This window comes from Emydura macquarii, unplaced genomic scaffold (genome assembly GCF_026122565.2).
Source record: "Emydura macquarii macquarii isolate MOO-44397 ecotype Brisbane River unplaced genomic scaffold, CSIRO-AGI_Emac_v2 contig_1451, whole genome shotgun sequence".
Classification (NCBI taxonomy): Eukaryota; Metazoa; Chordata; order Testudines; family Chelidae; genus Emydura; species Emydura macquarii.
The window spans coordinates 22,404,283-22,429,104 of record NW_027131588.1 but is presented as its reverse complement, the minus strand read 5'-3'; the positions used below and the strand labels follow the sequence as shown (position 1 = coordinate 22,429,104).

The following is a 24,822-nucleotide window of genomic DNA, read 5'->3' as shown; positions in this document are numbered from 1 at the left end:
GCCCCCCTGTCAGTCTCTTGAGAGGGAGCATTGCCGTCAGAGATATTGATTCACTATAGTAAGGCCTGTCAGATCATCTGTAGCAGTTAGGGCCTTCACTCAGCTTTGACTCACAGAAATATGGGTAGCATCTTCTCAGCCCTATATTACTTTCGTTTTCTTTTGCTGTCCACAAATGACACACACTGTGTAATTATGGGTGTTGAGGGAGACATTCTGAGTTGCTAATATGTGGACTAATATCAGCAAGCAAGAGAGAGCCTCTGAATTATTGTTCAAATGGTTAGCAATATTGTCCACTTATTTGTAATGAGGAAGGAAGCCAGAAATATTTCTTTTCACCTTCTTTAAATTATCTATTCTTTGCCTTTAGGAATTCCGTAACATCTCATCTACAGAACATTTTTTCCTCCGGTATACTTTTCTGTAGTTATTTGCTTAAATAGATTACAACATGCCCTTTATCACAATGAGACCACTTTGAGACCATTGTGTGGCTGCCCATTGTCTAGCGATTTCACAAAAAAATTGCTGTGCACATTGTTCTTAAATCATTGGCAAATATAATGCTACAGAACGCAAGTTGCCACATCACATTTCCAGATTGTCACATTCTCTATCAAATACAATATTTTCTCCCTATGAATCTCTTTTTAAAATAATTAAAAAGTATAATGGATAAGTATTAAAACCCAATTTTATTTGATTGTTTTCTTTTTATATTGTCACATTTCATTTCCTTTCTTCACAATCACAACCAATGTGTCATGGCAGTAGAAAGCATATGTTTCATTAACAGAATGCTTTGTGGCTCTCAGGCAGCACATGTACCAGGGCATTAGGTAATACAGTTTGTGCATAGTAAAATAATACATTGCTAGTGGTAACTTCTGTACTTCTAACTTGTTTTTGGTCATCTTATATCGTTCTATGAATAACCATATTGGACAGGCAAGATGATCAGATTATATTTTGATTCTACACATTCTTGGTAGGCTTATCTATATAATTACTGATGGTGGTTCTAAAAATTATCCCACAGCAGAAAATAGAGATATGTGTTTTAAAAAAAAAAGTAGGCTTTTAATTTTATATGAAAAAAAGTACATTATACATTTTTTGGAGATTTTTGTAATCAGTTTGTCAAAATGGTGATTTTTATTAGATGTGTTTCCAATGTGCAAATTCAAATCTTTGTTCTCTTATTGCACTATCACAATTTTGTTGCGCATCTGCCTAAACTTGAAGAGTAGCTTTTTAAAAACATTAACTTGTGGCTAACGTCTGGAGGTAGTTTTGCTTTATTTGCAATGAAGCCCTTCAGAAATCCTTCCTATGTTTTTGACTAGCATTGGTAATGGCATTATCAAGGGTAATCTCATGCTTTACGATTTACAGAACGGTGATCAGTTACACTGTGGAGTTTGGGATCATGTTCTAGACTTCTTTTAAATACGTTAATTGAACTTAATTTGCTTTCGTTCAGGCTTTGTTTCCTCCTTTCATATGTATTTATTCTGCAAAAAGTCTGAAGATTTACACATTTTTTTCTGTTTAAAAGGTGCAAGCTAATGATGACATATTTGAGAGTAGTCTAATGTATGTGAGAGCCAGAAAGAAACTGTGTGCTCTAAGCCTAAACTCCCAGCCTGAGCACAAAAGACTGAGAGGTAAAGTGTAGCATGCTTCTTAGAGGAGGTGTAGGTTAAACCAGTATGTCTATATTTTGTCTGAAATTTAAACAAGCTCTACTCAAGCATACTCAGTGCAGAAAAGTTTGCTCCACCTGGTATTTTGTTTCTAAAACAAATATGGTAATATGAAGATAAAGAAGACAACAGGGCTGAAAATTATTTTTGTCTTTTGCTGGTATAAAAGTAAAAACCAAAAGTGTATCAAAATATGAATGCATTTGAACATTGTGTGATAATGGATAACTGTAACATGTCAATTTAAGGGAGCAAAACCCACAAATTGTCAGTATCTAATGTATCCGTAATTTATTTATTGAGCTTCAGAGCATCATCTCTCAGGTGCTGTGGACTCCAAGTGCAGTGATTTGCTGAAACTTGAACACATTAATGTCAAATCAAAAGAAGAAAAGGAAAAACAAAGTGTTAGTTTGTTTTTATTGTAATTATATTGGCAAGTTATTCTTTCAGCGACTTCTCTCCTCTAATTTACGTAGGAATTATTTTGAGAAATATTTTTAGTTATACTTTCAGGATGTTTGAGGCACAAGATTATATATCACTTCTGTTGATTTACTGTGAGTATCTACTATGTAACTTACAGTAGACCTTCATAGTTACGAACACCTTGGGAATGGAGGTTGTTGGTAACTGTGAAATGTTCATAACTCTGAAGAAAACATTATGGTTGTTTTTTCAAAAGTTTAAAACTGAACGTTGGTTTAATACAGCTTTGAAAGTTTACTATGCAGAAGAAAAATGCTGCTTTCCCTTTTTTAATCGTTTACATTTAACACAATACTGTACTGTATTTGCTTTTTTGTGTGCGTGTTTCTGCTGCTGCCTGATTGTGTACTTCTGGTTCCAGATGAGGTGTGGGGTTGACTGGTCTGTTCATAACTCTGAGGTTCTACTGTACTACTTTTTAAGGTTTTTAACTTGTGTGTTGGTGGGGATATAACATTTAGTGATTGGTGAAACCTTTATTTTTTGTCGAAGTTGCATATGGTTTTGTAAATTTGATAGACCTCCTGCGACAATCTGTAGGCATATGTAGTGCCCAGTTTGATTTCTATTAAAAAGGGAACGAAACATGCACAATAGTGTGACTATTGGAGTGGCCTGTTGTGTCAATCATTTGGTGGGCCAGTCTTTGTGCTTGAGACATGGAGATAAAGAGACCGAGGTTCCACTAGAATCAGACATTGCCACTTCAGGGAAAGGAATGAAGCACCCCTCTTTATTGTGTTAAGTTTTCTACATCTTATTTGGTACCATAGTTTAAGTTAAGAACCATATTATTTTTAAATTATAAAAACAAAGAACATCTTTCCTTGGATCCCCCAGCACACACATGAAATCCCTTGCATACATAAACTTCCTGTTTCTATCCTGTGTCTATTATGGTTCTTCTTAGCAGAGATGGAAAAGCATACAGTGACCTGCATTTTCTGTTGAGACAGAAAGATGTGTTCCTTTTATGCTGGAAAAAAGTGTTTTGCTGCCTGCTACATAAATCAAGTTTCTTCTGCTATTTCTATTTTGAAGTAAAATTCTGAAAATTTTAAATCATGCTGTACAAATTCCTAATCTGCATACATATGAAAGCACTTGTATTTTTACCCTTCTCTCAGGTTCCCCAGAGATTCTTGATACCCTTTGCATTTTAGCTTTATTTCAATTTCTCTCCAATATTTTTCTACCAAAGCTTGTGATGACACCATGATCCTTGTGAGTGCAACTTGTAATCATAGCTATGTAAAGCTACCTGGCTAAGCTTTTTTTATTTGAGGAGATGAGATTAGGTGCTGGCTTTCTTGTTTCTTGCTGAGGTATCTCGGGAACTCTGCAAATAGCTACTGTTTCTCCAGTGGTTCTGACCCATCTTGTGCTGATCTCAGTTTTATGTTACGAGATTGCACCTGGCTTGGAATTGAGCAAGGCTGTCAAAATTGCAAGTGAGATCCAAGGGGAGAGTGACCAACAGTGACCATGTCTCCTGCTCCCAATGTGTGTTCCCTATGTACACTGACTCTTTTTAGCCTTTTATGTGTGATATTCTTGAAAGAACATTTCACTGCTTTTGCTGTTTTGCTCTGTGAAAGGAAATGTTGTTTTTTATTTGGCATTTTAACCAGGGATTGTCTTCTAGAATTGGACCTTTACTGTATTTTTCCAGGACGGGTAAATGCCTTGGGCATGGGACAAAGATGGATTTGCAGATTTTTATTTTGTAAATATGTGTCATTCATTTTTCTGCAGAGGTATTTCAGCCCTTTGAAGGTGGGCTTTCACCTCCCCTTCTCTACTATGATAAGGGTATATATGACGAGAGAGCTAATCTGCTGTAGCTGTAAAGCTTTCCATCCATTCCCTCATTAAGAGCCATCTTTTAATGTATTTCCTCTCCTGTATCTAGCACTAGTCTTAATATCTGCACTTATTCTACATTTGGAAAGACAGTTTTCAGAGATGGAACACTGAGGTCACCCATTAAGGGGTGCAAAAAGTGATTTCTCTGCTATTTCCCCCCTTCCCCTCCCCAAGCCCCATCAGTGACACAGTGTGTTATTTACGCAACGGTCTCTGCCATTACCAGATTGTAGAGTGCAATTCCTAAGGCATTTTTTTAACCCAAAGCTCCCAGGAAGCAACGCATGTTGTTCTCCATTTGGCCATTGGAAAGGCTACTTTTGCTTTTAATTAGCCCAATAGTTCGGCTTTTAAAAAGAGTGTAATTGGAGGTATCACTTCTGGGAAGTAGAAATTGCTATTAAAAGTAACCAATAATGGATATCACTTGTTCTGGTAAACAGCGTTAAATTCAAATGCCCTTTATGGTCATTGCTCAGCAGACTGAAAACCTCATTAGAAACTCTGGAACCTTCTTAGTAGCTTTGGCTGGCATTTTAATAACATTTTGGGATGTTGACACAACATGAGATATTTTAACTAATTTACGTGTTCTCCTCACAGAGCAGATACTCTCTGGGATCCCAGTACATGATAGCTTCTCTCTTCCAGCAGCTGCACTCCAGATTAGATTTCTGATTTAACTTTTTATTCACATATAGTATTTAGTTTCTTCCAACAAAGACCAATACCTCAACAAAAAAGTGTGTGCACCAAGGATTACGTTCTACTCTTTTATTTAAACATTTAGCTCAGTGATTGCATGAATGCTTTGCTTCTTATAGCTTTGGCTTTGATGGCAAATTCAGACAAATGAAGAACTGAGGACTCAGCAGAATGTACAGAATTGAGCCAAAACTTGCTGGTCATTAGAAAATATTTTAAAATCTATTTTCTTCTGACTCTATAATCTATAGTGCTTCCTGCTTCTTGTACCTGCCCAACAAATTGATTTTTAAAATACTCTTTATTGTGGTGTTGCTGTAGTGGAACAAACTAATGGCTGACTGACATATGGGCAGATTATTTGTACTCCAGTTTAGGAATAGGCTGAGCCTTACTTTGTCAGTGCTGAGAAGCAGCCTTTTCAGGCCTTTTAGTTTGGTTACCATCACTGTGTTGCATTTTAAAGCAATTTATGCTTTGTCTATTGAAGATGCTTTTTCTGGTTGTTGAAATTTTATTGGTTAAAAGCTGCAGGATTAATGAGAGAAGAAACAGTGGCCATCATCCTGTAAAATAGAAGCTGGTATTTTTAAAGCAGTTTGCTCATCTTTAACTAACTAACGCCTTTAGGGTGGGTCTGTCTGTCTGTCTCTCTTACTGAGTTTACAAGTCTTGCTAATGGCAAACTTTCCTTGTTAAGCTTCCCTTAACATTACTTACATTTCCCATTCAGCCTACAATGAAATTGTGATGAAAATGAATGCTTCTAAACCGAAATATAGAATCTGCACAGACTGGTCTTCTTGCCCTATAAACATTGGGTCTTAACATCTGGCCTTGGGTTGAAGCTTTACTTAGCAGTAGTAATCATAACAATTATTATTTATGCAGATATTGGAGTCAAAATGGATATAGCAACCTCAAATGCTGCAATCTAAGTGTTTTGGTACTAGCCATGATCCAAAAAGGAAAAGCCCTTCTTTGACTATCAGTGCTTTACACAGATTCTTCCTGACAGTTCAATTTTGTTAAAATTATAGTGCTCTGTATTGAATTCGTAGAATTGCTTTGAAATGTATACTATGGTTAATACAATCCTTCCTGAACTAATAGCCCATTTTGCTACTTATGAATGTATTTGAGCAAAAGCAGGAAAATCTTCTAAATATTTTTTGGGAAAAAACTGCTTCTTAGTTTGTTTCCCTCCCCCTTTAATTTAACATTTTCTTTGATAACCAGTTTTACCAACTTGGTCTTTGCAAAATGGAGTATCATTGTTTTATCCTAGAGCTTTGACATTTTTCTAACAATCCTGTATTTTGTTTCTGGATTTTTTTTTAAATTTGTTTTACTACATGAGAAATCTTTTATTCTGTTGATGCTGCAGGAAAACTTCTTGAATGACCATCTCTTCTTGTACTTTTAGGCCTTTCCTCAAAATAAATTTTTTTCTAGTTCTGAAAGAAATTTTTGCAGATGCTTAGCTCAGCAATGAAAACAAGTATATTTTCTGTTTAATGAAACAAAGATTCAGTAAGAGTTATATCCATTGCTTTTCATATTTACATTAAGACCCACTACTATGGGACCACATACAAATTTATATCAACTTATGACACCAAGATAACATGGAAAAAGACTTTTTGACAATGAAAAGGAGTTTAAAATACATTGCTATTCACAAAGTTTTGCCAACAATATACTGTCTTTGTTACTTGAGACATTTAATATAAAGCTTTAACCTTTGAAAAACTGTTGGGCATTACAATTCAGTAATTGCGGGCTAGTGCTGCTTTTGTTAATTCCCACTCAGCCTCTTCATTTTATGGGTTTATAATTCTCCATTTAATGTTTACTCTGGGCTGAAGATCAGAGATGTGAATCTTTAGCCCAAGAACATTTTGTTCCCTTCCAGAAATATATTTGACCAATTAAGATATAAATGTAGCAAACAAAAAAAAATAGTTCATGACATTTTTTGCTACAGAAAATAACTTATATTTCAGTTTAAAATGAAATATGACATGTTATAAAACCCTATCATCACTTTTGGTATTTCAGTAAAATAAAAATTGGCTGACAGATTTCGGTTTGTGTGGGATCTTAATGTCTGATTCTCCTTGCTTGGTGCACACTTTGAGAGGGGCTGCACAACCTCAGCTTGGATTTTACTCTCATTGCCTATAGGACGTTCAGTGTCTCTGAGGTGGAATTGATACCTGGCAGAATTGGTGCCCCGGGGCCAAGTCTTTGTGTATTTTATGTATTTTAGAATGTATTTTAAATGCAGACAGAAGACCAGGAAAGTAAATAATCTTCTTTTCTACGAGTTCCAATGCATGTGCTGAAATGGTGGTCTCTAAAAAGCTCATTCTATACTTAGTTCAGTTTAGGATAATTTTATTTTTCAATTTTAGAAGGGCTCTGTTATAATTAATATTATACACACATACACACACACACTGTGTATTTATAATTATATGCTCACAAATAAGAGGAAATTAACAAAGTTACTGTTATACCACATCAACAAAATTTAAAATGAAGGGTGCTGTCATAAACGGATTTTTTTTTCCACATATTGCAATGGTATTGAATCAATGGACCAAGTTTTTATAATATGCACTTCTTTTCTTAGGAACAGTGGGCCAAGTTTTAAAACTGATGCTTTATTTTTAATGTGAATTTTTTCTTGCCTTTGTTTGTTAGAACCTTAACATTACTTAAATGGAGGGGGAGTTTTTTGTTCATGAATTATTATAACAGCATTCACCCTGAAGCTGTAATAAGCAGTGGGAATCCACCTACCCTTTACTAGATACAGCACATGCATATGGATATTTTGATTAAAGGAAAAAAGTTAATCTTCTTTACGGTGTAATGAGGATGCACTTGAATCTCCTGATTATTTAAAAAAAATTAATAAAACTAATAAAGTTCCTTTAGAAATCTCAAAAGATCTAGTCTAAGTATACCTGCAACCTAGCAGTCCCTTTTATCTGTACAGATTTCCCTGCCTATTGTGGACCTTAGCTCTAACTAATTTAAATTTCCCATGGCTTTGGGTTGCAGAGTAGGTTTTCTGCAAGAGTGCCCATGCTTACATGGTCATATATTCTGGGTGACTTTTTCACTTTTTTTTCCCCGCCGTTTTGTTGATTGTTAAAAGGGGAATTTTTTCCCCCCACTTCTCTCATCAGTTTGATCTTTCTTCCTTGTCCCATTTATTTGTGTTTCTTACAGGTTGGGAAGAAGTCTTACATTGTAGCTAGATCTCGAGGGACTGGTGGGAAAACTGATTTTGTCCTTTTTTAGTATAGGTTTAATATTTTTAGCAATTAAAAAAATGCAAATAGATTTTAGGGGGCAACAAGCATAAAGAGTACCAAGTACAAAGAGAACTAGCATATATGACTCACCATACTAGCGGAAAGGGGGGAAAACCTTTTAGTTAAAACGGGTACAAAAGTAAATAAATGTATATCAATAACCTTTCATATTAGAATAATAATATTCTGAAATAGATTTAAAAGCAAGTACATGATGGCTAATACTAGTAGTGTGGCAATAATTTTTGTCTGTAAAAGTGTCTACTGGAAAGGGTTTCACTTTTCCAGGTAGTAAGTAAAATTAAGACTTATTCCAATGGGAATTGTCATGCCAATCAATGTTTTAAAATGAAGAAGTAAAGCCAAGATTTCATTCTGAGAAATATTGTGCTTTGTTGGCAACTCAAGCTATTGAAGAAATTCAAAAATTTGTCACAAGTCAGAATTCTGTCCCTTTCTTTTTCACACGAGTGGGACATAAAGTGAAGGGTTGAAAACTATTATGTGAAACTCCTGTAGTATCAAATAGCGAGGAAATGTAGGGTTGCAGATGACTATTAAAGGTTGTGTACTAATAACAAAAAAAGGTGGTTCTATTCAGCTAATCTCTTACTGAAGACATTAATTCTCAAGAAGGTGCTTACAACTGGAGTTCAACGTTGTGTGTGTGTGTGTGTGTGTGTGTGTGTGTGTGTGTGTAAATATTATAAAATAAACATTAATAAAATAATGTGCATGTTGTGGAGGTAGGAAGGCAAATTCTTTGCCTATGGACAGAACTGTAAAAAGCCCTGATGCAAGTGCTCCACCATATTATTGACATCTGTTAATATTCCCATTAGTTTAAAAAAAAAAAAAAAAAAAAAATCTGTACAAATCTAGTCTGCAGTATTTCAGATATAGTTTGATTATGTTGTTTACACACTTCTACTGGACAAGAACTGTGACGTTGAATATCTGAATCCAGATATCTTCATACATGTACCATACTGTTCTTTACAAAACAGCCAATAATTTACTGTGGACACTTTTTAAAAGGAGAGCAAACCCAGGCTGTGCTTCATTTTGTACTTTGCATCATTATAGGAGATCACAGCACAGGGACAAATCTATTCTTAGAATGTAAATCCAGCTGGAGTAACTCTATTAAAGTTTGTGGAGTAACTCTGGATTTAAGGCAGTATAACTGAGATCAGAGTCTGGCAAGTTGTCTAATCATCTATTTGGTTTAAACCACTCTGGTTTCCCAAGAAAACTCCCAGCATTGACTAATTTTCTGTTCTTTTGATGCATTGATAGACAGATAGGACTCCCGCCAATTTTTAGTAAAGGTGGGAGAGCAGGGTGGACTGCCACCTGTGAGTATAGCAGTTGCTGGAAGATATGGCAGTCAGAAAGCGTGGCTCTAAGTTTATGTAGAACAATAGGGTTCCAGTGTTCAGTTTTTGTTCTAATTTCAAATGACTAAACAACATCTGTAACGAGGGCAGGAGCTACTTGGAGTGTTATTACAGAACACTACCTGACACTTTTTTACTCTTTATGAATCACCTTGGCAAACTTGTTTTTAAAAATTACTACAAACTTGTCAAATTCAGGAATTATTTAGTCTCACCGACTTATTTTTTCAAATGCATTTTTTGTTTTGTTTTCAAAGTCTTAACAGTTGACAAACATTTTAGATCTCCAGAGGTGAACTTTTTTTGGCTTTGTATCATTGTGCTTTTTTCACCTCTGCTAATACATCTGACAAAGTTTTATCTGACAAGAACTTTAGCTACTTGTCTTTAATGTATGTTGAAAGCTAACCAACATAGCTTGGAGTTACAGAGATCATGTAACTGATATTTCTCTTTTTTCAGGGAATTACTCATAATGCATGTTGTACTGGAGATCTTACTTTGATACAGTAAAACTCCCATCCAAAAATGTGTGTGTGTGTGTGTGTATTATTTAACAAGTATCTACATCTCTGTCCACAAAGATTGATTTTGCAGTTGTTATTAGTTTATAGCTGTTTCTGTTGAATCCATTTGTTATGTTTATTTAGTGCCAAGGTTGATACTGATGTGTCTTATGATACATATTTTTTTTTCTGAAGATGCATACAGTATGCTTTTATGTGTTTATTATATGTAGCATCGGGAATGGGAAAATACAAAGAGAATAGGATTTTGTTGGATACAGCGCATCTCTGTGGCAGATGTACACACAAGCTAATCTTTGTACAGTGTGGATAGGTTTAGGTGCAAATACTTCTTTATTATTGTTTTTGATCTTGTCATATAGTAGGCTATTACAACATATACTTCGACCAAAGTCCATAAACCTAAAGACCTGCCAAGTGTTCTTCGGGCTTTTTAAACACTTTATAAACCATCCTCCATCAACTGTTTAAAAAAAAAAAAAAAAGTCATGACTGCCAGATGCCTTTTTCAGTCTTTATTTGAAACTCCATCTGCGTCTTGAAACACTAGAGTTTTTTCTCCCCTTTTAAAGCAGAAGCCGTGAAATACTTACAGTGATTAACAGCCACTGTGGTGACAGTAATAGTTTTAGCACTATATTTATTTCTCAGTCTAGATACTGCTGTGAAGGTAAGTCAATAAGGTTTCATAAGATTATATCTTGTAGATTGAAAACTCTAGCTTCAGGGTCCTTTCATTTTATAACAATTGTGGGCTCAGAATGAGTGTCTGTGTGACTATTTGCTCAAACTCATGTAACTCTAACTTGGGACAGGGTTTAGGGGAGGAAAAAAACAGCTTTAGCATTCCCATTTGCTCTGCCTTTACAGTGAAATACCTGCCTTTATGTGGCTTTACAAAGAAAAAAACTGCCTCAAAAAAGCAGTTGCCAACTTTGAATGAAGATTCCTGTAATATTTGAAAATGTTTCTTTAAGGTATGACATAATAATTTCCAATTTTGCTCTTTATCAAGTTAATCCTAGTCTGTGTTGTAAATATCAGAAATTTTGTTAATACAAAACCAAACAAAATTCCTGCCTATGATGTTTGCCCTTCAGTGACGTAGACATTTTTCCATATTTATTTGAATTATGTTTCTCTTCTAATTTCTGTAGAATAACTGAATTGAGCATACTCATTAGTAAATGCATGATGGCCAGTTTCTGCTTGTCTGAATTCATAATTTATATGACATGTATTTATAATTTTATTGTAACAGAAAGAAGAAGTTAAAAAGATTAGCCAGCGTCTGTTCAGAGAGTGTGATAGGATATGAGCAACAGCATTCAAAACTTGCTGCTGAAGCAGAGAGAAAATTCAGTTTAGATTTGTAATATGTGACTTATTAAATATGTTGTAAGTATCCCCCAAATCATGGGGGGGAAGAAGGAGGGCAATTTGCTCATAGTGTTTTACTGAAACTTTGCTGTATTGACCTGTGGTTATAAGGAGATGGGGAAATTTTTATTTATTTACATTTTGTCTTAAGTTGTGATGCCACTCTTTAACAAGTATTATTTTTTGAGCTTTTAAGCTTGCAGAAGTTGAGAGCAAATGTGCAAAGTGAGTTGGTGGTGGGCTTTCATTTTTGGCATCTGGATAAACCTTGAAAAACTGGCACGATATATTAGACAAAATGGATGTACTATTATGCCACTTGAAGTTCCTTTGAATAATCTTCTGACCCAGGTCTGGTTTGAAGTCAGAACTTTTTTTAATTAACAAAGTAAATAGTCTTTACAAAAAGATGAAAAAGAGGGAAAATCAAAAGTAAATTATTCGCCAGTAATGATATTGCTTCATTTAATTTGCACAGGAGTTTATTTACAAGCTTCTGGAATTTGCCAGTATTCTGTATTTGAAGTGTGTTCATGTCACACAGCCAGCAAAGCTATAGTCCTGTAAATGTCTATGAAAGGAAGCCCAAATAAATGGAGTATTCTTGTTCACTAACCTACTTAGACTGTCAGAACAGCCTGAAAACTTGAATGTGTATATGTGTTGGTTCTTGAAGTTTAGTGTAAGTGCCTCAGTACACACATCTGATTTGTTTACACATAGTGCATTTTTTATTTGTGTCTTTTGCTATCATGTCTATGCAAGTCCTGTTTTCACTGTGCTATAAGGGGCAATTTTAATGTTCTGCTTATTAACATAACCTCTCCCCCCTCCCAAAAAACAAAAAAACAAAACTGGATGTTTAACTTGGCAACTTGTGACATAATTTTAACTATTGTATTACCAATTTTCTTTAATTTAATTCAGTCCAGTGTTATGTTGTTACTATAACTGGAACATAGCTTATACATGAATGTTCTTGACTATACCTGTTATGCAAAGAAGACTATCATATGTGGGAGACTAGCCCACCCCTTGTAGAATAGTTTAAAAAAAAAGTCTCAGAAGACTCAAAGGAATTCTTTAAACTCCTAGCAGGGCCAAGGGGTCAATGTCAGATTTAGTCGTGCTGTTATTTTAGCCCAGTCGTCCAGAGAGATGGCTGAAAAGTGAGTCTTTTATTTCTTTTTTGTGTGTGATTATTAACAGGATTAAATGTAAGCCATTGTGTACTTAGTGCCAATTAGTTTCTCATCTGAGAGGTTCATTATGATTTTTTCACACTTCGTCTTGTAATATTTTGTCACTGTTTGATTAGATGTGAGAGAGAATGAAAGGAAACATTTTTAGAACTATGCCCTAACTATTATAGTGTCTCTATTTCTGCTTTTACAGTTTGTAAGGAAGTAGCAGCATTGCGAATAAAGAGCTCTGTATCCAAATATTTAAACTTTTTTTAAATAGTTCTTCCTTGCTGAAAATTGTCATAAGGTTTCCAACCTTAAGAGTACAGTGTTTAAATTATTCCCCAAAATCTATTCAGACTTTTAAGTTACAGAATTTTTAAAAAGTTAATTGTCCTTTTGTATTTACTCTGATTTTTTATGTTTTAAATGAAAATTAGCAAACTAATTGTCTTCTAGCCCCTCCATAGTATTAAGTTACAAAATGTACCGATCTATTAAATCTTAAAAAATGAGCTACTATGAATGTACAGTAACTTATTTCTGTATCTGTTTGACACACGTGATGGTCCTTTACATAGTTCAGTATAGTATTAAATATATCAGTCAATGGCATACATTTATTTCTCTCTCACACCCACACACATATATATAGCACCTTTATGGAGCAGAACTGAAAAAGATTTTAGTTTAAAAGATATTACCTCACCCTCCTTGTCTGTCTGGTAAATACACGTTTTAAAAACTTCTATTTGATGGTCTATGATGGTGGGGAGAGGGCCACTTGAAAATGGTTCAAGCATTGTTGAGGTGGTGAAACAAACTGTGTGGAAGTTCAAAAGTAAGATTATAACTCAACCCTTAGCTCAAGCTATTTTGACATAGTAAAAAAGGCAAAATGGTGAGAGTTAAGTGTTAAACTTTTAACTGCATGATATTTTCTACTTTATCACATCATGGAAATTGATGAGCAGAGTTTGCTCTTTTTGGATTTAGCGGATGTCTCCCTGAGGTTGAGAAAATGTTACCTGTATTTAAAAAAGTAAACGAGTCCAGTTGAACATTGGGTGACATCCACTATATATGCAACATCTATGCATAAATGTGATAGCAATTTTGGGGCATGATAGTTACTTTCCTATTTGTAGAGCAATTGTTTATGTTCTCATCCATTGGCTTATTTAGCATTGCATATTATAATCACCAATATTACTCCTTCACAGTCATCTTTTTATTGTGTAACTTCAAAGCTTTGCTAAGCTTGGCTTGCTTTATGAAAGTTAACAAATTGTAAGTGCCTAAGGAATAGCAAAGCAGACTAGTCAACAATTGAATGACATTTCCCAAAACAGTAGTGAATGTACTACTTTTTGTTATTTATAGTTGCTACATAGGTTTTAAAAACAGAATTAGTTGCTGAGGAGAATATTACTGAACCTACCTCCTGACTTAATTCTCTCTCTCTGTTTATTTTCTTCAGTAAAATATAAATGTTTTTATGGTGTATTGTCATTCCAGTTCATTTGTATTTTATGTTGAGAGCAATTGTTTATGACCTATCAAAAGAGGTTTGAAAAACATACCAGGCATGTTATTTTTAAAGTATTTGGAGAAATCCTCACTGATATAGAAGCATATATATATTTCAAAGTTCTAATAGGCCTGATAAGAACCTTTTCAGATAAGAGATAATCCTACATTGAACGCAGAAATAGTTCTAACTGGGACTCACCATTGTGCCTCAGAATGAAAAATGGGAAATAAAACAAGAACTTCTTATTGCACAATATATTGTGTACCTAACAATACACTAACTGTTAAAATACCCACAAAGCCATGTCAGATGCAAATAGCTAAAAGTTAAACATAACTACTTCATAAATCATGCCTTATTTTAGGGGCTACTATTCAGAATTTTAAATCTATGTATTATATGTAACAGTATGAAAACAGATACGACAATGAAAAACAGCAAGTAACCTCAGCTAACTGATCTTCTGAAGAGCAGAATTCTGGGAAGTTTGCCTGTACTTAAGTTTTAAACAGTTAGCTAAAAAATCCAAGGCATTACCTGCAGTTTGTCTTTCTCTTGTGTGGTTATAAAAGCCCTAGCCACGGGAATCCTGCTGTAAATTAAAACAAAAAGCACCAAAAGATTAATGCATTTGTTATATTATAGTAGTAATATAGCTGCACCTTCAAAAGTAAATCTTGCTGGCACACTAATTTGAAATTGCTGTCTTATTTCTGACTCGGAAGCTGCATGTTGTGTACATGATTAATCCAAACCTCAAAATACGTACATGGAATTATAAAGGATATACATATTGAGTGAAACTTTTTCTATTTTTTTAATTTTTTAAAGGAATCTAGTAGCAGCTGTACCATTTCAAATACTGATTTTTTTTTTAAATGGTAGTTTCACCTCTGGTGTACCAGGAGAACTCTGAGGTTACTGATAAAGACAATTAATCTAGAAGAAGGAAAAAGGAACATTTATGCATCATGAACTTGAAATATTAATTGCTTTTGTTAATGTATAGCAAGGCGTTTGACAACTTTGATTTTTTTGCTTCCACATAAAATTTTATTACTGTAATTGTGTCCAGTATGGTATTTTATTATATTAACAGTTAGTTATATAAACTGTCAAAGCACTGGTTATCTGAAATCTTAGAAAGTATAAAATAATTGAATGAAAAATCTTCCTCACTACATAAAAAAGTCTTAAAGAGAGAAAAAAAATTAAAGGAAGAAAGAGGAGGAAAAAGCTGGAAGTGACCTGAGACTCAATATTGCTGAGATTCTCTTAGCCAACTACAGTACTTAGAGAAAGTTTTTAGACTTTTGAGTGTTGGCATTTGCCACCATGACTCAAACAACTAGAGCCAGTGATAGGAATATAAAAATCACCATCTTTTAGGAGTGAAAAATAATTGCTAGACAGCTTGGAATTCCTGTACTGTACAAATCTTTTAACTTCTATCGTCCATTATGGAGTAAAGTTCTATTATACCTTAGCCCTGAGTAAACTTTAATGGTCAAGTTACAAAGGCTGTCTTGCAATGAAATTTCATATGAAGCTGCTTTTTATCATTCAGTAAATTAATTGGTACAAAATTAAACTAAACATGGTTTCAGTTCTAAACATTGTGCTTTGTAGCCCATCAGTCTATGATATGAATTAAGACTTTTGGTATTTAAAATCAATAATTTTTTCCCCTTCCATAGAATACATTGTATATAAAGGAAGAGAGAAGAAAATACAGTAGAATATAAAGTCCCATTACTTCCAAGGACATTTTGTGTATTATCATTATAAATAAAAACACTAACTCTGCTTCACCTCCAGTATGGCTCTTAAGATGCAGAATACCATAGAAACCCTACTAAAATAAAGTTGTGTCGCAGAGTGGGGAGAAAAATAGGTTGAAGGAGGGGAGGTAATAAATATGGAACCAGCAGCGCTTTAAAAAACATATTTGATATATAAAATTGAGTGGGGTGGTTTTTTTGGTAAAAGTGGGGAGGGTTGGATTGTGAGAAAGGTCAAAGGGAAGAATTTTGCACCTCAGGGCCCACTACAAAGACATGATGGCTTGCTGATTTATGACATAATGTTTGAATCCCTAAAATGTGGTGGTGTTTGCATAGATAGTCATCAGGACAACAGTGAAAGATGAGATTTTATATTGCGCTGTTCTATAATGCATCATGCATTCATACTATGTTATACAAGCACCACATCCAATTTCAGTGTGTCATGTCACAGGTAAGTACCCCACCAGCGTGCTTTTTAGCTACAAGTTCTTCGTTATTTGATTTCATTAACAAAAGTCTTGAATGCATTTGTGTTGTAATATTACATAAAAATAAGAGCAAAATTCTGATGTTTATGCATTTGTATTGAGTTCAGTTATAAAAACAAATAGAAACCTTTTTTGGGTGAGGTAATTTTTTGGGTACAATATTAGTTATTTTTAAATTTTGACATAAGGAAGATAAGTTATACTCAGTACTATGCAGAACCTGCAGAAAACACCATAGTGCAGTGTTCTTATTGCATCTAACCAGAAAAGAGTTTGCAAAGCAGCCGTGCTAGCAGGTTCAGTTACGTTCTCCGTGCAGCCCAGAGGTTCTTGGGGTGAAATGGGAAGTGGGGGATTCTCTGCTATCAGAAAATCAAAGGAAATTAAATACAAACAATATTCACAAACGAATTCAATCTCCTTAAATTAACAAAACAAAGAAGTAAGTAGGAAAGTCCTGACTTAAGTTCATTCTTTTATGCTAACATGTTACACCAGCTATGTCTACACTGCAGTTAAAAATGCATGGCTGACCTGTGGGTTCGCAGGGCTTGGACTAAAGAGCTGTTTCATTGCAGTGTAGACACTGGGTCTTGGGCTGCAGCCCAAGCTCTGGGATCCTCCCACTTCGCAGGGTCTTAGAGCCGGGCTCCAGCCTGAGCCTGAACAACTATACTGCAGTTAAACAGCCCCTTAGCCCAAGCCTCAGGAGCCCAGGTCAACTGGCACAGGCCGGTCATGGTTTTTTAATTGCAGCGTAGGCATACCCAGTGGGTCTCAAAGTAGTAAATGATAATGCAGAACATAACGTGCAACACCGACGCATTATAAAGATGATTTATGGTTGGAATGGCTTCATTAGAATTTATGGCTCTTTAGAATTTCATATCTTCTTTCTTTCTATGTGCAACATACACCATTGTGACAGTTAGGACTGTGAATGGCAAGTGTGGTACTCTACAGATAACCCTTTCTTCATTTTATAGCTTTTGTAATTTCACTTACCAGTTTTTTTCTTAATTTTATAGCTGCTCACTTATTATGTTGAGGGGGATTCCTTGAAACATAACAAGATCTTTAAATGATTAATAAAACCAGTCTCAGAGATGAAATCCCTGCTTGATTTCAACACTTTAAAAAAGCCAGTGATCATAATAACCATTTCCTTTAATGGCAGGTTCCCTCCTACTTCATTTTCTGAGAAAATGATAAGGTGACATTAAGGTTTTAGAAGTGTTTCCTCTTGTTGGCCAGAGGACCACAGGGACTACAAAGATGCCCAGTATGTGTTCATCGGATTTCCTGCTGGGCTTTTTCCAAGATTTTAATCAAGTTTGGAGTAGAGGAAAAAATGACTGCATGTTTCCATGTAGTATTGGGATAACTGCTTTGCCTTTTACTGGTAAACCATGGTGTTTTTCCTTTTTTGTGTCTGTATGTTTAACCTCTGCTATTTAATGTGTGCCAAGATAAATCAATAGTCTGAGAGAGAAAAAAAACAGAACAAACTGTACTTGTTCTTTTTGTGCTTCTTAATTTTTTTCTTGAGGCACCCTTTTTTCTGCATTTAACTAAAACTGGATATATTGAATCCGAAATTTCATTTAAGCCATAATATCACTTTCACACTAGGGATATTGTATTAATGCATTATTATTTTCCTTAATAAACATTAATTACACTTGAGAGATACTGCAGGCCAATAAGTTGGTGACACAGATGAGTTTAAAAAATAAACTGATACTTGGAAGAACTGTTTCTCGGTATCTACTGAAAAAGGAATAATATTCAAATATAATTCTCTTACTAATCGTATACTGTAGACTCTCAAAAAAACGTAGGAAGCTGCAAACACATTAGCTTATAATATTATTAATATTTGCTGCCAGAATTCCCATTCCGCTGAAAACGTTCAGTCATCTCTCTAGAGAGACCACATGGGTAAGTTAATATCTTTTATTGGACCAGCTTCTGTTGGTGAAAGAGACAGGCTTTCGTGCTTACTCTGAGCTCTTCTTTGGGTCTGGGAAAGGTACTCAGTGTGTCACAGCTCCACTCTTGTATTTAGCAGTGACTCTGAGTGACTTTCCCAGATCTGCGGAAGAGCTCTGTGTAAGCTCAAAAGCTTATCTCTGACCAACAGAAGTTGGTCCAATAAAAGAACTCTACAGATCTTGTGTCTCTCATATACTGGGAACAATATGGCTACAACAACACTACAGCCGTCTCTCTGACTTATCTTATAATGGTTTATTTGTTATAATTTGGTTAAATGCTTGATTGTACTTCAGAGCATTCTCTTCCTCTTACCATTTAGTTGGTTGAATTCTTATTTTTAAAATTCTAGTAATTCTTAGGCTTCTTAATTAAGAAAAATGAAGACCTTTTGTCGTGAACCTACAATAGCCTCTCACAGGTGCCATTGTGATGGATGCAAAAATAAGAATCTAGGCCAAATGACATGAGCATTCTCATGACGCCTCACTCATAAGCTTAGCCATTACTTGAAAACAACATACGCTTTGGTTGCCAAAATATACTTGCTACATTTTTTACTGAACCCTGTTGTCCAATAAGTATTTTGTACAATGAACCTCTTTTAATTAGGTTTCTCTGGATTTGAATTTTATAATTAGACTTTGAGATCTATTCAAGTCTAACGCAGAGCATCATGGCTTGCTTAATATGTGCCTTGCCATGGCAGCATGAAGATTGAGCAGTAAAGGTAGCAAGCCACAGATTTCTCCTAACAGGTTGATGATTGCCTCTTGTAGTGGTTTAGGGTCAGTTTTTGTTGCATCTTCTCAGATTTTTGGAACACTTTCTCTCATTGTAATTGTGAAAGAAAGTAGAATGCATATTCAACCTCTCCAAAATGTTCATTTTTTTCTAATTTTATAATGTGTCCTTTCATCAACAGAATTACAGGTGAATTCAAAGTAGCACAATAATTCTGCTCAGATGGAGGGGCTGTACCAGTGGAGACACGTGCTAGTTGGTTAGATGTCTTGCATCTGGAAATGTCCTTCAGACCCAGATTTCATTGACGATGCAGTGGTGAACGACTTAGTAAAGTACTGTATGAATGCCTTGTCTTGCCGTTGATGGGATTCAGATCTACCAGAATCACAATAACCTTCTGTCCTCTTGCTTAATCTGCTGGTGGCCATCAATGAACGGTGTGTGAGCAGTGTAGGGGGCGCTTTTAGGGACAAATGGCTATCGTATCATACTTGGTGGTTGATGCTCTGAATGATGTACTGTAGCTGAGTGTCCTCAAAACCAATGGGATTAAATAGTTTCTGAAGACTAATTTTCACGGTTGCCAAGCTTTAGAACTCCATTTGCTGTTAATAGGAACTACAAGTGCTCAGCACCTTTGAAAATCAGGCCAAAGATGTCTGTATTTAAGTACCCAAAAATTTGATACACCCAGTGTAAAAGGCCAATTTTGAAAATGTGTGAGGGTAGTTAACCATGGGAACAATTTACCAAAGATTATGGTGTATTCATAATAAAACAAGATTTTGATATCTTATAAAAAAGTCCGAGTTGAAGCAAAAGTTATTGATCTTAAGATAGGCATCATTGGGTTAAATTCTCTGCCTATGTTATACAGGAAGTCAGAGTAGGTGACCCCAAAGATCCTTTCTAGCTTTTATTACTGCCTTCAGTGATGGTCAGACCATGATTGAAGTGTGTTTCTTAAATCTCCAAAGTCAATCCTCAGACTTAAGGATCAGGTTGAGAACGTATTCAAAGTAGGAAAAGTCAGTGGCTGCCAGTTGATTGAGATCCTGGCTGACAACGTTAGAAATCATATGTTCTGATATTTGTCTTCTAAAATGAAGAGACTAGGTGTCTTCAATGCTAGGCATGACAATGCTTCAATTAATAAAATGAAGCCTGTAGCATCGTGTGGTTTTTCTTAATAAAACCAGGATGTCTGTTGATGTTTACCATGGGACTCATCATGTACATATTGAAAAGTGTGTCATGGGATTCTTCTTTCATCTAAGGTTAGATATGAAAAGTATAGCCATTTCCTGTCCCATGCCTTCTGTAGCTTTTTGTTGAATTGAGTATGTAGCTGGTGAAAACTGTACCAGTATAGGGTCAGATGGGTTATCCAGCAAAGTCTTGGTGATGCAAGCAAGGTCAGCAATTAAATCTCAGATTAGGTCATGGTTAACACTGACTTTATTGACAACCAATTGAATATTGAAGGGCAGGAGTTTGACCAGGTAGTTATTAGGCCTGACACTGCAGCCATTTGAAGTCCGTGTTAAAGATCCCATTGATTTCGATGGAATAGAATCAAGCCTGCCTACCTTCTGGTGTTTAGGATAGATGTGGTTGCAATGCTGATATTTCATGTAGAAGAACAGATGACAGATAAATATTTAAGGGTCTAAATTATGTACCTTTGTAAAATTATGAAAAGAGGGGTTTCCTGCCATCACACGATTTAGGTCAAATGACTGAAAGGGATAATTCAAGAAGTTCTGCTACCAGGCTTAAATTCTGAATGAGGAAGAAAGACCTGCAACATAGAAAATTAAGCTTTCTTACAGAAATGGCAAAAAAACATCCTTTGAAAAGCAGAAATCCAAATGGACACAGCCCTAAAGCCTTAAAATTCCTCTTATTCTTCAGGAAGGGATGTCTCTTTTAAGGGGAGAGACTTAATGTTATTAAATGGAAATAACCCTGCAGTGCAGGAAAATCTTCCAGGGCAGGTTCAGTTTTAAGGCTCCAGGGGTGTAATTAATTGCTTTCAGGGAAAACTGAGGATTATGTTACCTCAGTAATTAAGGTGCTACAGTGCAAAACTTATAGATGGATTTGTGCCAGGTATCACTGAAGCAATTTGGAGGCTTGTGCAGAGTTCAGGATGGTGTTCAAGAATTATAAAAAGGCATGCACTACACAGAGGACAAGTTTAGAAGCAAAATAAAAGTGGAACAAACAAATTAATATTGATCATTGTAAGTAACCTCTTTTACAGCACACGTTGTGGAATAGAAACAGTGATTTTGTCTGTAAATTCACGGTACAAATCCTGTAATTGAAATGCACATCTTTCATGTCTTCAAGCATATGTTCACAACATACAAGACCATCTTTGATTGCTTCCTAGGAACTGGGTAACCTGTGCCGTTAAAATGACGTGGTAACCATTTTAAATTGGTATATCATGAGTGTCAGCTAAATAAAGTAGGTTAGTAGTTTGCTGAATCTTAAACTACTTCACTGCTGATCTTTTTAAGAAACCACAACCTGTAGCCTTGTCCTTTAGGTCTCCTGAAAATTAGCGATCTCCTTACTCAAGATGGTGAAATGCCTATCCTCGGTGTCTCAAACTTTCTGACTTAAAAGGTTCTGTGTTAGTATCTTTGAGTCAGAAATCTAGCATGCAATTCAAGTTCAGCAGATACGGCTGGTGCTATATATATGTGTGAGAATTGTGGAATAGGAGTAGAGAAAAAGCATAGGCAGTGTAACTGAACAATCTATAATTTGTGTCCATAATCCTAGCAGGGATCGTGATGTGGGCTGTCCTTGCTAACAAGACAGCCCCTACCATACATACTGCCAACCCACATCTGTGATGGCGGTGATTCCCACAGGGCTCCAGCTGTGCCGCTGCTGCTCTTTGCACGGGTGGTTACCTACTTGCATGAACCAGACCCCTCACTCTCTCAGTTCTTGCTTCATACATGGGCAGGGGGTTGTCACCTTCAAAACAACTCTGTCTCCCCCTCTCTTCCAGCTCCCCGTCTCCTCGTCTCAATTCAAAATATCAGAGAATGAAAGAATACACCCTTTTTAAGATGCGAAAGGAAAGAAACAGGAAACTATTCCCAATGGGAAAAGCACCTATGCCCCAATCTGTATTTCCACACTGAAAGAGCACTGCCTGTAGAACAGTAATGTCCAGCCTTCTGAGCCTGAGGGCTGATTGTATTTCAGAAAGATCAAGGGGCCATGATCAATACTTTGGGACAGCTTCTCTGCACCATTCTGTTTTCTTTGTGCTGGTCAAATAGTGGAAACCCCCTGAAAGCCCTCAGTGGGTGTTACAGCCAGAATCAGCACTCCTATGCCTTCCTCCTCAAAGCCATGAAGGCAGAGGGCATGTTGATGGGAGGGGAAGTGGTTCTGGGGTATTGCTCTCCAGCTGTCTCCAAATAGCCTACGGTGCCTAGAGGGTGACGATGTTGTTAGTTGTATTTGTATTACCATAGTGCCTCGGAGCCCCTAGTCATAGATGAGGATCCCATTGTGCACTCTGTAGACACAGAGCAAAATGATACTCCCTGTCCCAAAGAGTTTGCAATGTAAATATAAGATGAGACAACAGATGGATGCCATTGGGGGGACTGCAAGGAAACAGTGAAGTATTGGTCAGCATGATAGGAATTGGGTTCAGCACATCGGCGGCCCAGGTCTTGTCACGTAGGCATCACAGCCATAGGAGATTTTTAAGGCGTTTTGAAGAATAAGAAGTTAGTTGTGCTGATGTTTATGGGGAGCACCTCCCAAGCGTGAGGGATAGCACTGGAGACAGCAGGAAGAAGATGCATGTTTGAAAATTTAACATGTAGACAATGAAAGCTGACATCATGGGCCAATTGGAGGCAGAAGAACACGTGGATTCTGAATGAGAGAGGTAGGGGATAAGCTGGGAAGGGCCTTGAAAGTGAAGAGCTAGTTTGTTCGCTGCGTTAGAAAAGGCGGGAGTTAATGGAGGGATTGAAGAAGAGGGGTTATGGTCAAATAAATGGGCTAGGAAATGATCTGTGCCTCAGCGTTCTGAATGGATCGAAGCAGGACAAGACTGCATTTGTCAAGGCAATGGAGAGGAATGTTGCAGTAATCAAGTCGTGATACGATGAGTCTGGATGAGAGTTTTAGTTGAGTGGATGGATGGGAAAGGCTGTATCTTAGAGATGTTATGCAGAAAGAAATGCTGAGATTTAGAAATGTCCTGGATGTGAGGACCCAGAGGGAGCTCCAAGTCAAAAACGGTGCCCAGGTTACACACTTGGGTGACAGGTAGGATGGTGGTGTTGTCCACAGTGATGGAGAAAGGAGGTAGCAGAGAGGGCTTGTGTTAGCCCTGTTGCTCTTGGACTGACGGTGAGATATGTACCAGGAGCAGTGCCCAGGCTCTAACCTGAGCTGGGGCAGAGAATTAGGGAACTGATCCTCAGCTTCTCTTTTCTCCTCTCCTGGGCTTCCCTGAGTGGCTGTGCAGGGGAGGAAGCCATTCTGTACAAGAGGTTTCCTTACGCTCAGGCAGAGCCGGACAAGCTTCTATGCCCATTCTACCAGGAGGGAAGCAGGCAACGGAGCAGTGAAAGCTTCTACTCCTCCTCCCTTCCCAGTGATCCAGGAGTTGCTGCTGAGCAGCTGCAACAGGGAAAAGGGAGCAGCTGCTCAGAATGCCCCCAGCTCACACGAGATGTGTCTGGAGCTGCAGGGTGAGGCAGCTGGGGAGGCATCCCTGTAGTGATGGCCCTGATGTAAACACTCCAGTTTAAAAATGGCAAGACGTGGCTCAGGGAACACATTTTCAATTCATAATCAAATATAGAATTTCTTTTTAGAGCAGTTGCCCTCGAGGGCCATGATTCAGAGCCCCAGAGAACATAGGTCGGTCATCACCGTTGTGTAGAACTTCAGTTACCTGTGTGGAGATCTGTGCTAGGACCGCTTGTGTGGCTCTGGAATAGAATCATAGACGATGAGGGTTGGAAGGGACCTCAGGAGGTGAGCTAGTCCAACCCTCTGCCCAAAGCAGGACCAACCCCAACTAAACCATCCCAGCCAGGGCTTTGTCAAGCCACAGCTTAAAAACCTCTGAGGAGGGAGATTGCACCACCTCCCTAGGTAACCCATTGCAGTGCTTCACCACCCTCCTAGGGAAAAAGTTTTTCCTGATGTCCAACCTAGACCTCCCCCACTGCAACTTGAGATCATTGCTCCTAGTTCTGTCATCTGCCACCACTGAGAACAGCCTAGCCCCATCCTCCCTGGAACACCCCTTCAAGTAAGTAAAGTCTGTTATCAAATCCCCCACCCCCTTCTCTTCTGCAGACTAAACAAGCCTAGTTCCCTCAGCCTCTCTTCACAAGTCATGTGCTCTAGCCCACTAATCAAATTGTCCACATCCTTTCTGTAGTGTGGGGCCCAAGACTGGACACAGTACTCCAGATGCCTCACCAGTGCCAAATAGAGGAGAGTAATCACTTCCCTCGATCTGCTGTCAATGCTTCTACTAATGCAGCCCAATATGCCGTTAGCCTTCTTGGCAATGTTGACTCATGTCCAGCTTCTTGTCCACTGTAACCCCCAGGTCCTTTTCCACTGAACTGCTGCCTAGCCATTTGGTCCCCAGTCTGTAGCAGTGCATGGGAT

The 24,822-nt window shown here is 36.9% G+C and overlaps 1 protein-coding gene across 2 annotated transcripts in view; it reads left to right on the top strand.

Moving 5' to 3' along the window:
• Positions 1-24,822, top strand: part of ZCCHC7 (zinc finger CCHC-type containing 7) — a 148,276-nt gene that overhangs the window by 11,167 nt on the left and 112,287 nt on the right. The gene's annotated exons all lie outside the window — the stretch shown is intronic.